The following is an 18,868-nucleotide window of genomic DNA, read 5'->3' as shown; positions in this document are numbered from 1 at the left end:
ATGCTGCAATTGTATAAAGCCCTGGTTAGACCACACTTGGAATATTGTGTTCAGTTCTGGTCACCTCATTATAAGAAAGATGTGGAAGCTTTAGAGAGGGTGCAGAGGAGATTTACTAGGATGCTGCCTGGACTGGAGGGCATGTCTTATGAAGAAAGGTTGAGGGAGCTAGGGCTTTTCTCATTGGAGAGAAGAAGGATGAGAGGGGACTTGATATAGGTGTACAAGATGTTGAGAGGCATAGATAGAGTGGATAGCGAGAGACTTTTTCCCGTGGCAGAAATGTCTATCATGAGGGGGGTGTAATTTTAAGGTATTTGAGGGAAGGTTTAGGGGAGATCTCAGATGTAGGCTCTTTACACAGAGTGGTGGGTGTGTGGAGAGTCCAGCAGTGGTAGGAGAGTCAGATACATTAGGGATATTTAAGCAACTCTCAGATAGGATGTATTCACACACACACACACTCGCTACACACTCACATACATTCACTCACACATGCATACACACACACACACACTCTCATAGACACACATGTGTGCACACACACACACAGACACACACAAACTCACATACACTCACACACAGATACACACACACACACTCAATGTGCACACACAGACTCAGATACACAAACTCACATACACGTACTATCATATATCGTGTCTCACTCTCTCACACTCACACTATTACATTATCATGCACACACTATCACATGCACATACTGACACATGCACATGCACAGACTAAAAGACTCACACACAGGCTCACACATGTAAACACACCAGAACGCTCACAAATTCAGAGACATAGATAAACACAACTGCCCCACAGTTTGTAAAATTCATTAATGTGACATGGCCTTTGCTGGCTAGGCCCAGCGTTTATTAACCCATCCCTAGTTGCCCCTCTGAGAAGCTGGAGGGGTGAGCTGCCTCCTTGAACTGCTGCAGTCCACCTTTTGCAGATAGACCCAGAATGCCCTTATAGAGGCAATCCCAGGACTTTGACCCAGCGACACTGAAGGAACGGCTGATATATTTCCAAGTCAGGCTGGTAATTGGCACGAAGTTGAACTTGCAGGGGATGGTGTTCCCATGTATCTGCTGCCCTTTTTCTTCGAGATAGAAGTGGTTTGGATGCTGCTGTCTTTGGAAGGAGCTTTAGCGAACATTTGTAGTGCATCTGGTACACATTGCTAATTGTTGCATCAGGGAAAAATGAGAATAATAGTTAGCGCAGAGCGCAGTTCATGGCTTTTGAACCAGTGACATAAGATGATCTACATGATTATGCACAGGGTCTGAATCTGAGGAGTCAAGGAGATGGAGAAACTGGCTATTTGGCAAGCCACAGCACTGATATGCAGCTTAGTCCTCAAGGATCACAGAAGAAACCTTTCTTCATTACCTTCCGAGAACAGTGACTTGGAAGGACAGCACCAAAAGAAACTGATGACATGCCCGGATGTCAGAAAAAGTACCACACACCAACGTAGAGAAGCAGAGACACATTGCAATTGGAATCAACTCTCTCCGGTTGCCTGCTCACTGAATTTTGGTGAACACTTTTTATTTTGTGCAGTGAATATTGACATTTAATTTTGCCAGTAATGGCGATCGACATTTTCCCCAGCCCATCCTGGATGATATTCTGTCCAACATTAATGTTCCAAGAATTGTTCGGTTGAAGGTGTGAAAGCAGCTGGTATTTAGATTACAGGGTGGAAACAGGCCCTTCGGCCCACAAGTCCACACTGATCCTCCGAAGAGTAACCCACCCAGACCCATTCCCCTACCCTATATTTATCCCTGACTAATGCACCTAACACAATGGGCAATTTAGCATGGCTAATTCACCTGACCTGCACATCTTTGGACTGTGGGTGGAAACCGGGGCACCCAGAGGAAACCCACGCAGACACGGGGAGAACGTGCAAACTCCACACAGACAGTCGCCCGAGGCTGGAATCGAACTTGAGACCCTGACACTATCAGACAGCAGTGCTAACCACTGAGCCACCCCAATAGTCAACTACAGGAGTGCACAGTGCAGGTTGCCCATTGTCTGTTCAAGTTTATTCAAAATCAAATCACTACTAACCCCTTTGCTGGGTATAGATAGTTGGTTAATGTCAATTAACAAAGTCCATCAAGTACAATGTTGCCAGTGTATCATGGTACAACCCAGCCTTATTAAGGGGGCACAGTGGCTCAATGGTTATCCCAGATGCCACACCACACCAGGGACCCAGTATCGAATCCTGTCTCAATTGTCTATCTGTGTGGAGTTGGCACATTCTCACTGTGTCTGCGTGGATATCTGTCTGGGGGGGCGGGTTCCAGTTTCCTCCCACAGTCCAAAAATGTGCAGGTTAGGTTGGATGTTAAATTGCCCAAAGTATGCAAGTTATGGGTTAGCCATGATAATAATCCCATGTGGGGTTAGTGGGCTGGGCAGGATGCTCTTCCTGGAGTCAGTGCAGAGTCAATGGGTTGAATGGCCTCTTTTTTGATTTGGTTTATTTTTGTCACGTGTATCTAAATACAGAGAAAAATATTGTTTGCATGCTATCTACAAATCATATCTTACATAACAACATCAAGGGAACAGAACAGAATGCAGTTTTGATGTTACAGCTACAGAGAAAGCCCAATTCAAATACATGCCCGATCTGTTCAAAAGTGTGATAACAGCAGGGAAGAAGAAGTTCTTGAATCTGTTGGGACATGTTTTCAAAGTTTTGTATTTTCTGTCCGATGGAAGAGGATGGCAGAGTGTATAACTGAGGTGAGCAGGGTCCTTGATTGTGTTGGCTACTTCCCCCAGGGCAGCGGGAAGTATAGGTGGAAGGCTGGTCTGCGTGATGAACTGTGCCGTGTTCACAACTCTCTTGTGCAGAGTAGTTGCCATGCTAAGATATGATACATCCGCATAGGATGCTTTCTATAGTTTATCTATGAAAACTGGTCAGAGTCCTTGTGGATCTACTGAATTTCCTTAGCCTTCTGAGGAACTGGAGGCATTGTTGAGCTTTCTACTCTGTAGGGATTGCAGGCTATTTCTCCATGGTGGAGGGATGGTTGACCAGGGGGCATTGACTGAAGGTAATGGGCAGGAGCTTTAGTGGGGATGTGAGGTAAAACATTTTTCGCCCAGAGGGGTGAGTGGAATCTGGAGCTCACTGCCTGTAAGGGTGGGAGAGGCAGAAATCCTCACCACCTTGAAGAAAAACCATATACACTCGAGTAATAGTCGAATTTTTTTGACTACCTTTAAATTAATGGGGTCAAGTATTGCATGGCCGCGACTTTTGAGAGGCTGAAATTCATATCCGTCAAAATTCATACCATGTTATTAGCAGAAGCCCAACTGATCTCTAAAAGAATATAGGGAAAAAAGAATTGTGGTAATTCTGAAATCCCAGAGCGGAGCACATCAGCCAGTGGACTGGAAGATTGGGAGGGGGAGGGCGGAACACCCGGCAGACTGGAAAGCTGGAGCAGTATGTGACAGGTGGCACATTGACGTCGATCTGTTATCTGTGAAGAACTAGGGTCAACTTTTACACAAGACGTATGGAAAATTCCAAGTTATTTGGCCAAAGATAGAGAGTCAACTTTTACACGAGATCAACTATTACTCAAGTATGTATGGTTTGGAATGCCCACTTGTGATGCCAAGGCATACAAGACTCTGAGAAAATGGGTATTTGAACAATTAGGAGGTTGTTTTTGACTGGAGTGGATTCAATAGGCTGAACAGCTTAATCTTCTGAGCTGGAGATCTCTGTGATGTGATCAATTACAATCTCCGTACCTGCTGACCTGTCTACTTTGTGGATTTTGGGAAGATGGTGGAAACAGACTGTCCAGGGATTGGACACTACAAGGTTGGAGGTCCCTTGTTCCACTGATCCCTTCCCCTGGCATCATACCCGTCCTCAATCTTTTCATTGAAAACTGGCAACATGACACTGACACTGTCCCACTCTAACCTAGCCCCTTCTGGAAGTGCCACACTTCACTCTCTTAGTCCAACCCTAACGTTGTTGTCCAACTACCGAGAAAGGTGATACTCTTGTAATCTGGTGCACTGATTTTCCCTTGCGGAGGCTCAATGCTAGCGCTTGGACACACCTTCCTACCGCCCCTGGACCATGATCCCACATCTGAACATCAAGCCATTCTTGCCATGACTGTTATCAACCTCATAACCTCTGGAGGTCTTCCCCTCACTGTCTCCAACCTGGTAGTCTCAGGACAGCCCTCTTCCACCTCCTTCCCAAAATACACAAACCAGATTGTCCTGGTTGGCCCATCATATCAGCCTGTTCCTGCCTCACCGAGCTCATTTCCTACTTTCTTGACTCCATCTTCTGTCCACCTGTCCAGATCCTGCCCATCTACATCCACGGTTCCTCTGATGTCCTCCACCATATTGGCAATTTCCAGTTCCCTGGCGCTAACTGACTCCTGTTCACTATGGATGTCTAATTCCTCCAGATCGCCATTCCCCACCAGGATGGTCTGAGAGCTCTCAGCTTCTCCCTCGACCAGAGGCCTGAACAATCCCCATCCACTACCACCCTCCTCCACCTGGCTGAACAATTTCTCCTTTGATTCATCTCCCTTCTGCCAAGTCAAAAGAGTGGCTATGGGCACCCGCATGAGTACCACTTTATTGGGTATGTAGAATGATCCTTGTTCTTTATTGGGTATGTAGAATGATCCTTGTTCCAGTCCGACACTGGCCCCCTCCCACAACTCGTAAATCAACGAGTGCTTTGGTGGCACTTCATGCTCTCACCAGGACCTTGAAAATTTTGTTCATCTTGCCTCCATATTCCACCCCTCTATAACTTTCACATTGTCCATTTCCAACACTTCCTTTCCTTGACATCTCTGTCTCAGTTTTGGACAATAAACTGTCCACTGGCATCCACTACAAAACCACTGACTCCCACAGCTACCTTCACTACAGCTCATCACCCTCCATGTCCTGCAAGGACTCCATCCCATTCTCCCAGTTGCTTCATCTACGTCACATCTGTTTGGGTGATGCCACCTTTCAAAACAGCGCTGCTGAGACAGTTTGCTCCTCTATAACCATGGCATTTCATTCACTGCGGTTGACAGGGCCCTCAAGCACACCTGATCTCTTGTCCGTGCTTCTGCCCTTGCTCCCTCCCATCACTCACAGCAGCATGTTCAGGTTCCCCATGTCCTCACCTTTCATCCCAGCAGCCTCTGCATTCAAAGGACCATTCTCTGCCATTTCCGACAACCCCAGCGAAACTCCACCACCAAACACATCTTCCCCTCACTCCCCCTGTCTGCATTTCACAGGGATCACTCCCTACTGGACACCCTAGTCCATTTCACAACCACCAACACCAACCCAACTCTCCACAGCACTTTCCCATGTAACCACAGAATGTGTAACACCTGCCCCTTCCCCTCCCCTCTGCTCACCATCCAAGGGCCTGAACAGTCTTTCCAGGTGAAGCAGCATTTCACATGTACCTCCTCCAATCTTGTGTATTGTGCTCGCTGCACCCAACATGACCGACTCCTCAATGGAGAAACCAAAGGCAGACTGGGTGACCATTTTGCAGAATATTTCTGGTCTGTGCGCAAGCATGACTCTGACCTTCCTGTAGCTGGTCATTTTAACAGTGCATTCTTCAAACTAGGCATTTTACAGCTTTCTGGACTTCATGTCTGGCGGGAGACACAGTATTGTTCTGCCATCCTTACATTCCAACCACTTAATCTGAACTGTCAACATCTTTTCTTCACCAGCACCTTACTCTACCTACCCCACAATCCACCCCCGCTAAATCTATAGCATAAATGGTGTCACCTCCACATTTGACCTCAGCTCTGATGAAGAGTTATCCCGACATGAAATGTTAACTTGCTCTCCAGCATTTGTTATTTTTAGTTATGTATCCTCATTCAACCAAACAGGGAGCACTTAATCTTATCCAAGAGGGGTGCTGTTTGCTTGGAATCTTCAATGTTTATTCTAATTTCTTCCCCCTCAACCCACCTACCACCCACCATCTCTCCAACACCCATGTTTTGTCTCATAGCCAGTTAATCCTTTATCGTTCTGAAGGCCTTTCTGGAGGGGCTTTGCATTGTTTTTGCTGTACAAGATGATTCTTTCTGATAATATCCAGCAGGGGGTGATAATGTCCTAGCAGTATAATGACTAGGTGACTGATCCAGGGGTACAGGCTGTGTGCTGGGGATGTGTGGCAGATTGTAGGGTTTGAATTTCGTTTTTAATAAAGTGAAATCCAAAATTAAGATTCATGATAATCTTTGTTAATTGTGGGAGAAACCCAACTGGAATACTACACTGTCCCTTCAGGGAAGGAAATCTTCTCTGGTCTGGTCTACATATGACCCTTACCCTGCCCCACAGTGATGCAGTCACCCCTTAACTGCCCCCTGGGGATATTAGGGTGAGGCACTAACATTGTGCATGTCCAACAACACGTACATCATTGTCTACTCTTTTGATTTCACTGTGATGACAGAACAGCCCTTTCCTTTGAAATTTAATTATTTGTTTGATAATGCATGAGATGTCAAAGGAACTGTGTTTACGAAATCATGAGTTGATTTCTAAGGTAAAACGTCATATCTGACCTCCAAGGGAGTGGTCATTCAGGAAAATAAAACAAGACAATGATGGTTTTCCAAATGAGTGGCAAAGGAATCTGGATGTGTGAGACAGGTTGTGTTTACTCATTTCTCTCTGGTCATTCACAGACCATTCTCTATCCAAACATTTGCCCCATCTCGAGTTGCCCCCTTGAGAAGGTGGTGGGGAGCTGCCTTCTTGAACTGTTACAGTCCTACGTGCTGTAGGTAGTCCCGCTGTTATGATGTGGTGGTGAACCCCTCTGTTAATTAAACCAAACACCCAGAAAAACTCACCTTGCCTTGTAATCTGTTAAAATATGAGTGACAGAGAACTCCCAAATTCACCTATTTAAAGAAAATAATATCAATTTATTCTTTAACTCTAAAAATGAACATTAAACAACTAGTATTTATAACTCTAAGCCCCCCTTTCTCTTAACTGCTTATTACCTGCCTCCAACTCTATAACAATATACTGTTGCAATAAAACACTTATTAAAATTACATCAACTTATCTTTGGTATCTGTCTTCTTCCTGCTGAAGCTCTCCCTGCGTCATCTTCATTCTTTTAACTGCAAATATGTTCCATATGAACAGTACTATTGATAAAGTGTGTTTATGGATCTGTGTTGATGGCAGTTACTCTGTCCGATTTTCAAAATGGCTGCCTTTTTGTATCCCCAAAATTGGATTGTCTCATTGGTTCAACTTGATTGGGTTTTAGTATCCTGGGGAATAATTTAAACTAATCAGTTAAATGCAAGTTGTAGTCGAAACAACAACCAACTCAGGTGTTCCATTTCACAGCCAAATGTTAAATATTTTCAATTTTACAGACTGCTTTCTTGTTATATCATAGGTGCTTGTAAGCTCTCAGTTCCAAACAGCATTCACTTTCTCTTAGGTACAGTACACACTGTCAACTTCAGAACATCTCCCCCCTTAAGAAAAATATGAGCCATCATAATGAAAAGATGGCTTTTTTTAAAATTCTAATTCTTAATCCCATTACAATGAAATACATAGGTCATTAATCTAAGTTCATTTTAATTTCTGCATACACACATTGGAACCTGTTCAATCTTATCTACACTTTTTTTTCCTTTAAATCCACGATAAGGCATCTGCTATCATATTTTTATGACCCACAACATGTACAATTTGTAAACTAAAAGTCTGTAACATAAGATTTCAACAAAAGAGTCTCATTTTTGTCTTTAAATCATTCCAAAAATCAAGAGGATTGTAATCTGTGTACACAACTGCCTCTGTCCCATTGTTCGTCACATAAACATTAAAATGTTGTAAGGCCAGCACCAAACTCAATATTTCTTTTTCAATGGTAGTGTATTTTCTCTGGTTGGTGTTGAGTTTTTTTGAAAAGTAACCAATTGGCCGTTCAATTCCATCATCATCTTCCTGTGGCAGGACAGCTCTAACTCCTATATTGCCAGTATAAATTGCAACTTTGAAGGGTTTCAAAAAATTTGGTTTAGCTAAAATGGTGCGGTGGTGAATACTACTTTTAAATTCTCACATGCCTCCTGGCATTGTTCTGTGCACCAAAATTTTGTGTTCTTCTTTAATAAATCTGTTAGCAGTGGCACTATGCTGCTGAAGTTTGGAACAAACTTCCTGTAGAATCCGCTTAGTCCCAAAAATCAAAGCACCTCTTTATTTGTGGTTGGTCGTGGAAATTCCTCGATGGCCTTCATCTTCACATTTCCTTGGAATTATCCTTCCATGAAGGATGTCATGTCCCAAGAATGTCACTTCTGCCTTCACGAATTCTGTTTTCTTTAAGCTTATCGCTAGTTTTGTTTCATAGAATTCAAACAGTGTGGAAACTGGCCCTTTGACCCTACAAGACCACACCGACCCTCTGAAGAGTATCCCACCCAAACCCATTCCCCTGCCCTTTTACTATACATTTCTCCTAACTAATGCACCTAACCTGCACATCCCTGAACACTATGGGCAATTTAGCATGGCCAATTCACCTAACCTACACATCTTTGGATTGTGGGAAGAAACTGGACCACCTGGAGGAAACCCACGCAGACACGGGGAGAATGTGCAAACTCCACACAGTTGCCCGAGGCTGGATTCGAACCTGGGTCCCTGGCGCTGTGAGGCAGCAGTGCTAACCATTGAGCCACCATGCTGCCCATAAGGAATTTTTAAGCTCATTTCATATTATTCAATTTCCTGCAAACTCACACAGGGAATTGAACCTGGGCTGCAGCAGTAAAAGTGCCAAATGCTAACCATTATAACCATCAGGGAGGACCAGCTTCTCATGATCATTCAAAGAGTTCTGCCAACTGTGCTATATGATCTTCCCATGACTCACTAAAGATCACTACATCATCCAGATAAACTGCACAGTTTGTTAACCTAGCCACAATTCTGTTCACGAGTCTTTGGTATATAGCTGGTGCATTCTTTATTCCAAAAGACATCACTTTGAATTGATATAGCCGATTTGGGATTACAAACACAGAAACCTCTTTCACTTTCTCTGATAAAGGTATTTGTCAGTAAACACGCAGTAAGTCCAACTTTGTGATGTAACTGGCTTGTCCAACCTTCTCTATACAATCCTTCAAATGTGGTATTGGGTATGAGTCACATTTTGTTACAGCGTTGACCTTCCAATAGTCCACACAAAATTGGGAACCATCACAACTGGCTAATTCCTCTCAATCCGACTCAGTTCAATGGTATCTTCGTTGAGTATTGCATCCACTTCCTTCAGGACCTGTGTGGCTTTGAAAGGATGAAGTCTATAGGGGTGTTGTTTTATCAGAATAGCATTCCCTACTTCCAGCTCATGCCCAATAATATTAGTCCTCCCCATCTTATTCTTACATATGTCCTCAAACAGCTGCCAACAAAACTTTCAACTGGGTTCTTTATTCCTGAAACAGAGAGTTCACTAAACTATCCCACGCCTCAATGACGTCTTCATTGTTTGGAAGATCATCACCAGAGGTGCAGCAATCTCATTCCTCGTTTCCTGTAGTAACCTAGGATATATCTGGTCCAGCCCTGGGGATGTATCTATCTTGATGCTTCCCAGAATTCCCAGCACATCCACATCCTTAATATCAAGCTGTTCAAGCTTATTAACCTGGTCCATGATGTTCTCAATATCAACAAGGTCCCTCTCTCTGGTGAATACTGAAGCAAAAACCTCATTTAGGGTCTCCCCTACCCCTTCAGACTCCAGGCACAAGTTCCCTCCACTATCCCCGATCAGCCCTACCCTCTCTCTGATCAATGTCTGATTCCTCATGTAAGTGTAGAATGCCTTTGGGTTTTCCCTAATCCTTCCCGCCAAGACTTTTTTGTGCCCCCTCCTAGCTCTCCTCAGTCCATTTTTGAGTTTTTTCCTAACTACCCTCTAATTCTCTAAAACTGTACCACATCCTTGCTTCCTCAACCTTAAGTAAGCTTTTTTTTCCCCCTGTTGATGAGAAGCTCCTCTTTTCTTGTCATCCAAGGCTCCTTCACCTTACCATTCCTTGCCTGTCTCAATGGGACAAAGTTATCCAACACCCACAACAAGTGGTCCTTAAACAGTCTCCATATTTCTGTTGTGCTTTTCCCATAGAACAATTGTTTCCAATTTATTCTCCACAGCTCCTGTCTAATAGCAGTATAACCTCCCCTCCCCCAATTAAATAACTTCCCACACTGTCTGTTCCTATCCATCTCCGTGGCTATGGTAAAGATGAGGCATTTGTGGTCACTGTCACCAAAGTGTTTTCCCACCGAGCGATCTGACACCTGGCCTGGTTCGTTGCCTAGCACCAAATCCAATATGGCCTACCCCCTAGTCGGCCTATCTACACACCTGACAAAATCGGCTCCATCCAGACCATCTGAACTAAGGAGATTCCAAACAATATTGCGGAAGTTGAAGTCACTCATAACAATAATTCAGTTACATCTGCATTTTTCCAAGATCTAGAAGATGGAACATTACAGCGTAGTACAGGCCCTTTGGCCCTTGATGTCGCACCGACCTGTGGAACCAATCTGAAGCTCATCTAACTTACATTATTCCATTTTCATCCCGTATGACTATCCAATGACCACTTATATGCCCTTAAAGTTGGTGAGTCTACTACTATCGCAGATGGGGCATTCTACTCCCTGCCTACTTTCTGAGTAAAGAAACTACCTCTGACATCTGTCCTATATCTATTATCCTTCAGTTTAAAGCTATGTCCCCTCGTGCTAGCCATCACCATCCAAGGAAAAAGGCTCACACTGTCCACCCTATCTAACCCTCTGATTATCTTGTATGTCTCAATTAAGTCACCTCTTAACCTTCTTCTCTCTCATGAAAACAGCCTCAAGTCTCTCAACCTTTCCTCATAAGACCTTCCCTCCATACCAGGCAACATCCTAGTAAATCTCCTCTGCATCCTTTCCAAAGCTTCTACATCCTTCCGATAATGCGGTGACCAGAACTGTAAGCAATAATCCAACTGCGGCTGCATGATCTCATGGTTCCAAACCACAATCCCTCTACCCAATAAAACGCAACTCATTGTATGCCTTCTTAACAACCCTATCAATTTGGATGGCAACTTTCATGGATCATTGAGATCTCTCTGCTCAGCTACATTACCAAAAATCTTATCATTGACCCAGTGCTCTGCATTCCTGTTCCTCCATCCAAAGTGAATCACCTCACACTTTTCTGCATGAAACTCCATTTTCCACCTCTCAGCCCAGCTCTGCAGCTTATCTATTCTCTCCATAACCTACAAAATCCTTCATCACTATCCACAACTTTTAGTGTCATCGGCAAATTTACTGACCCATCCTTCTATGTCCTTATCCAGGTCATTTATAAAAATGACCAACAGCAGTGGCGGCAAAACAGATCCTTGTGCTGCACCATGAGTAACTGAACTCCAAGATGAACATTTTCCATCAACCACCACCCTCTGTCTGCTTTCAGCTAGCCAATTTCTGTTCCAAACCATTAACTCACTCTCAATCCCATACCTCTGTACTTTTGCAATAGCCTACTGTGGTGATTCTTATCAAACACCTTACTGAAATCCATATATACCACATCCATCACTTTACCCTCATCCACCTGTTTGTTTACCTTCGAAAAGAACTCAATAAGGTTTGTGAGGCAAGACCTACCTTCACAAAACTGTGTTGTTGACTATCTCTAATCAACTTATTCCTTTCTAGAATATTATAAATCCTATCTCTGATAAGACTCACTGATCTATAATTACCAGGGTTGTCTCTACTCCCTTTCTTGAACAAGGGGGCAACATTTGCTCTCCTCCAGTCTTCTGGCACTATTCCTTTAGACACTATTCCTGTTGTCCAGTCTGTTCTTCCATCTCTCTGCTGCTATTGAGGGGTCTATAGAAAACTATTCCTTTCCTGTTACTGACTTCCACCCGTACTGACTCAATAGACAAACCCTCCTCAATAACTTCCCTTTCTGCAGCTGTGATGAACTCTCTAATTAACAATGCTACTCTGCCTTTACCCTCCTCCCTGTTCTTTTTAAAACATTTAAACCCTGAAACATCCAGGAACCATTCCTGGCCCTTGTGGCTATAACATCGTAGTGCCAGGTACTGATCCATGCTCTAAGTCTATCATTCTTATTCCTGACACTCCTTGCATTGAAACAGATACACTTTAACCCATCTTTTTGCCCTATCAACTGTGCTTCCTTCCTGACAGACTCTCTGCATTCTATTTCTGCTGGTTCAACAACTATCCTCTCCTCTGTAGCTCTGATTCTCATCTCCCTGCCAAACTAATTTAAACCCTCCTGAAGTGCTCTAGCAAATCTCCCACCCAGGACATTGATGCCTGTCCAGTTTGAGTGCAACCTGTCCCCAGAAGGTATCCCAATGATCTATGTATCTGAAACCCTCCCTCCTGCGCCAGTCCTGTAGCCACGTGTTTAGCTGCACTCACTCCGTGTTCCTCACCTCACTAGCACGTGGTACCGGGAGTAATCCTGAGATTACTACTCTGCTCGTCCTGTTTTTAGCTTCCAATCTAACTCCCTGAATTCACTTTTTAGATCCTCATCCCTTTTCCTGGCTATGTCATTGGTGTCAATGTGCACCACGACTTCTGGCTGCTCCCCCTCCCCCTTCAGAATCTTGTTGACTCAATCAGAGACATCCCAAACCCTGGCACCTGGGAGGCAACATACCTTCCGGGAGTCCTGTTCGCAATCACAGAATCTCCTGTCCGTTCCTCTAATTATTGAGTCTCCTACCATTAGCGCTTTTCTATTCTCCCCTCTTTCTTTCTGAACTGCAGAGCCAGGCTCAGTGTCAGAGACCTGGTCACTATGATTTTCTCCTGATAAGTCTTCCCACCTGCAACAGTATCCAAAACAGTATACTTATTATTGAAGGCAATGGCCACAGGGGATGCCTGAATTGCCTGCCAGTTCCCTTTCCGTCCCCTGACTGTAACCCATCTACCACCTTCTTGTACCTGAGATGGGAATACCTCCCTGTAACTCTTGCAATTACCCCCTCTATCTCTCGAATGATCTGAAGTTCATCCAGCTCCAGTTTTCGAGGAGCTAGAGTTGGGTGCGCTTTCTGTAGAAGACGTCAGCAGGGACACCACTCACCCTGACCTCTCACATTTTACAGGAGGAACATACAACTGCTCTAACATCCATTCCCACTGTTCTAAATTCCCAAAGAGACTATCGAAAAAAAAAACTAGAAACATTACTAAATCAGGATCATTTTATTTGGTTAGAGGAGGAGGATAGGTGAGAGACGCTAGTGTTTTGGGTAAAGCAACAACCCAAATATATTACCTCAATAACATAGCTCATGTCCATGTCTGCTCCTGCCCTGTGCATACTCCACCTATTCATGAGGTAAGCTATTAAAGGATTAACACACTTTCCCAGCAGACTGCTGGTCCTCGCTCTCACTGCTCCCTCTGCTGCTGTAAAAATGGAGGCCGCTGATTCCAAGAGGTTACTATGGGAAATGAGGAATGGGGTTGCTGCGTCTCACAAGCTTTATTGAATTCTTTGAGGATGTGATGAGACAAGTTGACGAAGGTTGAGCAGTGGATGTAGTGTATGTGGATTTCAAAAAGGCAATTAATAAGGTTATCCACGGTAGGCTCATTCAGAAAGTTAGGAGGCATAGGATACAAGGAAATGTGGCTGTCTGGATACAGAATTGGCTGGCCGAAATAAGACAGCGGGTGATAGTGGATGGAAAGTATTCCGCCTGGAGGTTGGTGACCTGTGGTGTCCCACAGTGATCTTTTTATAAATGACTTGGATGAGGAAGTGGAAGGGTGGGTTAGTAACTTTGCCAATGACACAAAGGTCAGTGCTGTTGTAAAAAGTGTCAGGGGCTGTTGTAGGCTACAACAAAACATTGACAGGATGCAGAGCTGGGCTGAGAAGTGGAATATGGAGTTCAACCTGGAAAATGCAAAATGGTTCAATTTGGAAGGTCAAATTTGAATACAGGTTAAAGACAGAATTCTTGGCAGTGTGGAGGAGCAGCAAGATTTTGGGGTCTACCTACATAGATCTCTCAAAGTTGCCACCCAAGTTGATAGGGTTGTTAAGAAGGTGTTTGGTGTTTTGGCTTTCATTAAAGGAGGATTGAGTTTAAGAGCCATGAGGTTTTGCTGCAGCTCTATAAAACCCTGGTTAGACCACATTTGGAATAATGTGTCCGGTTCTGGTCACCACATTATAGGAAGGATGTAGATGCTTTAGAGGGGGTGCAGAGGAGATTTACCAGGATGCTGCCTGGATTGGAGGGCTTGTCTTATGAAGAGAGGTTGAGTGAGCTAGGGTTTTTCACACTGGAGAGAAGAAGGAAGAAAGGTGACTTGATAGCGGTGTACAAGGTAGTGAGAGGCAAAGATAGAGTAGATAGCCAGAAACTTTTCCCAAGGGCAGAAATGGCTGTCAGGAGTCGTCATAATTTTAAGATGATTGGAGGAAGGTTTGGGGGAGATGTCAGAGGTAGGACCTTTACAGAGAGTGGTGGGTGTGTGGAATGCATTGTCAGCACTGGTGGTAGACTCAGAGACATTAGGGATATTTAAGCAACTGTTGGATAAGCACATGGACAGCAGTAAATTGAAGGGTATATAGGTTAGGTTGACCTTAGATTAAGATAAATATTCATGGGCCGAAGGGCCTGTACTGTGCTGTACTGTTCCATATGTTCTATGTTCTATTTAAGGTATTTTAAGGCACATCAAATTCCATGACATTTGGATTTGATTCCTTACTCTGCAGGGCACTAACACCTGTTTCTCCAGTTCCCTCTCTCTATTACAATAAGGTTTCAACATATTTGCATAACATTCCCTAGAGAGTTTAATCTATCCAGCATCTTTACCAGATAGTTTGCCTGACTCAATTTTTTCTCAATTCGATAGGGACCACTAAAGCTGGCTTTGAAGGGAATTCCTATCACTCGTAACAATTTAAACAACATCCCTGGGATTCAGGATGATGCACACCTGATTTAAAGAGCTGTATGCCTCAGCTGTTCATGACCTTAAACAGCCTAGCAGTAAAATTAGACCCTTGGTCTGACTGAAATTCTCTGGGTAGCCCATACCGTGTGAAGAAAGCTATTAATTCCTCCGCCACCCTTTTTTGCCTTGGTACTCCGTAATGGAATTGCCTCCGGAAATCTGGTAGAAACATCCATTACGGTTAGCAAGTACTGGTTCCCATTTTTAGTTCTCAGGAGGGGACCTACACTATCAATCATAACCCACATGAAAAGTTCTTCGAATGTGGAAATTGCCAACAAAGGTGCTGGTTTTATTGCCGCCTGTGGCTTACCTACCACTTGGCACATATGATATTTATAGCAAAATTTAACCACATCCTTGTGCAGTCCAGGCCAATCGAAGTGCTTTTGTACCTTACCCTGAGTCTTCCTCACACCTAAGTGACTTCCTACAGGAAGTTCATGTGATACCCACAATACTTCCTGTCTATATGCTACAAGTAACAAAATCTCATGCACTTCCTCCCATTTCTCCTCTGCACTAACCTGCTGTTTTCATCTCAAGATTCTATCCTTAAGGTAATAACCCTCATACATCTTTTATTGCCAAATCTTTCTGTTGTAAGTCCATTAGCCTTATAGGACTAAACACTTACATAACTCAGAACATAGAACAGTACAGGCCCTTTGGCCCTCGATTTTGTGCTGACCTTTGAAAACAATCTGAAGCCCATCTAACCTACACAATTCCATTTTCATTCATATGACTATCCAATGGCCATTTAAATGCCCTTAAAGTTGGGGAGTCTACTACTGCTGCAGGCAGTGTGTTCCACGCCACTACGACTCAGAGTAAAGAAACTACCTCCTATATCTATCACCCCTCAATTTAAAGCCATGTCCCCATCACCATCCAAACAAAAGGGCTCTCACTGTCCACCCTTTCTAACCCTTTGATTCTCTTATATGTCTCAATTAAGTCACCTCTCAACCTTTTTCTCTCTCACAAAAACAGCCACGAGTCTCTCAGCCTTTCCTCATGAGACTTTCCCTCCATACCAGGCAACATCCTAGTAAAGCTCTTTCCAAAGCTTCCACAGCCTGACTACAATGCAGTGACCAGAACTGTACGCAATACATCAAATGTGGCCACACCAGAGTTTTGTACAGCTGCAGCATGATCACATGTTTCCAAAATACCTCTACCAATAAAAGCTAACACACCATATGTCTTCTTAACAACGCTGTCAACCTGGGTAGCAAATTTCAAGGATCTATGTACCTGGACACCAAGATCGCTCTGCTCATTTACACTGCCAAGAATCGTACCATTCACTCAGTACTCTGCATTCCTGTTTGTCTTTCCTAGGTGATTCACCTCACACTTTTCCACATTAAACTCCATTTGCCACCTCTCAGCCCAGCTCTGCAGCTTATCCATGTCCCTCTGTAACCTGCAACATCCTTCTGCACTGTCCACAACTCCACCACCCTTGGTGTCATCTGCAAATTTACTAACCCATCCTTCTACACCCTCATCCAGGTCATTTATAAAAATGACAAACAGCAGTTGACCCAAAACAGATCCTTGCAGTACCCCACTAGTAACTGAACTCCAGGATGAATATTTCCCATCAACCACCACACTCTGTTTGAGCTAGCCAATTTCTGATCCAAACTGCTAAATCACCTTCAATCCTATGTCTCTGTATTTTGTGCAATAGTCTACCGTGGGGAACCTTATCACCTTACTGAAATCCATATACACCACATCAACTGCTTTACCCTCAACCACCTGTTTGATCACCATCTCAAAAGAACTAAATAAGGTTTGTGAGGCACGATCTACCCTTCACAAAACCGTGTTGACTCTCCCTAATCAACTTATCTCTTTCTAGATTATTATAAATCCTCTCTCTTCTAACTCTTTCCAACTTTCCAACACTTTACCCACAATTGAAGTAAGGCTCACTGGTCTATAATTTCCAGGGTCGTCTCTACTGATACAAAGCTGGGTGGCAGGGTGAAATGTGATGAGGATGTTAGGAGATTACGGGGTGACCTGGACAAGTTAGGTGAGTGGGCAGATGCATTGCAGATGCAGTTTAATGTGGATAAATTTATGGTTATCCACTTTGGTGGCAAGAACAGGAAGGCAAATTACTACCTGAATGGAATCAATTTAGGTAAAGGGGCAGTACAGAGAGATCTGGGTGTTCTTGTACACCAGTCAATGAAAGCAAACATGCAGGTACAGCAGGTTGTGAAGAAGGCTAATAGCATGCTGGCCTTCATAACAAGAGGAATTGAATATAGAAGCAAAGAGGTGCTTCTGCAGCTGTACAAGGCCCTGGTGAGACCACACCTGGAGTACTGTGTGCAGTTCTGGTCTCCAAATTTGAGGAAAGACATTCTGGCTACTGAGGGAGTGCAGCGTAGGTTCACGAGGTCAATTCCTGGAATGGCGGGATTACCTTACACTGAAAGACTGAAGTGACTGGGCTTGTATACCCTTGAGTTTAGAAGACTGAGAGGGGATCTGATTGAGACATTTAAGATTATTAAAGGATTGGACTCTCTGGCGGTAGGAAATATGTTTCCGCTGATGGGTGAGTGCCAAACCAGAGGACACAGCTTAAAAATACGGGGTAGACCATTTACGGCAGAGATGAGGAGAAACTTCTTCACCCAGAGAGTGGTGGCTGTGTGGAATGCTCTGCCCCAGAGGGCAGTGGAGGCCCAGTCTCTGGATTCATTTAAGAAAGAGTTGGATAGAGCTCTCAAGGATAGTGGAATCAAGGTTGTGGAGATAAGGCAGGAAGAGGATACTAATTAGGAATGATCAGCCATGATCATATTGAATGGCAGTGCAGGCTTGAAGGGCTGAATGGCTTACTCCTGCACCTATTGTCTATTGTCTACTTCCCTTCTTGAATAAGTGAACAACATTTGCTATCCTCCGTGTTCTGGCACTATTACTGTAGACAATGACAACATAAAGAACAAAGCCAAAGGCTCAGCAAAGTCCTCTCTGGCTTCCCGGATAATCCTAGGATAAATCCCATCCGGCCCAAGGGACTTATCTATTTTTACACTTTCCAGAATTGCTAACACCTCCTCCCTATGGACCTCAATCCCATCTAGTCTAGTGGCCTGTATCTCAGTATTCTCCTTGACCACATTGCCTTTTTCTAGTGTGATCGTCTTCTGCCTGACCCTCTTCCTGTTCAAATGTTTCCTGCACCATTATGTCAGACAGGGTGTCTGCGAACAGACCCTCAACCCCTCCATCTTTCTCTTTTGTTTTTACTTTGTGCTGTCACTTATGATAGTGGGATCTTGTTGCTGCACAGTCTGGGAAAATACCGGGATATTTCTGTTTTAACTCCTCAGTTTCCTGGTCTTCCTTGGGCTTCTCCACAGCAAGGGGTGTCACCCCCACCTTGGATCCTGTAAAATCATTCCCAAGAGCAAACTGGATTCCTGAAACTGACACTCTGTCAATCACTCCCACTGTCACTTGCCCAGTCTTGAGTTGGCACTCCAACCTGATCTTACATAGGGGAATGCTAAAGTTCTGTTCATCTATCCCACAAATTACCATACTCTCAGGTTACAGATCAGAAAGAGTGCAAATACGTTCATCCCTTACTACTAGAGACTGATTAGATCTTGTATCT

The sequence above is a fragment of the Hemiscyllium ocellatum genome, chromosome 12, assembly GCF_020745735.1.
Source record: "Hemiscyllium ocellatum isolate sHemOce1 chromosome 12, sHemOce1.pat.X.cur, whole genome shotgun sequence".
Lineage (NCBI taxonomy): Eukaryota > Metazoa > Chordata > Chondrichthyes > Orectolobiformes > Hemiscylliidae > Hemiscyllium > Hemiscyllium ocellatum.
The sequence above is the reverse complement of the archived record's forward strand: the minus strand, read 5'-3'. Positions refer to the sequence as shown.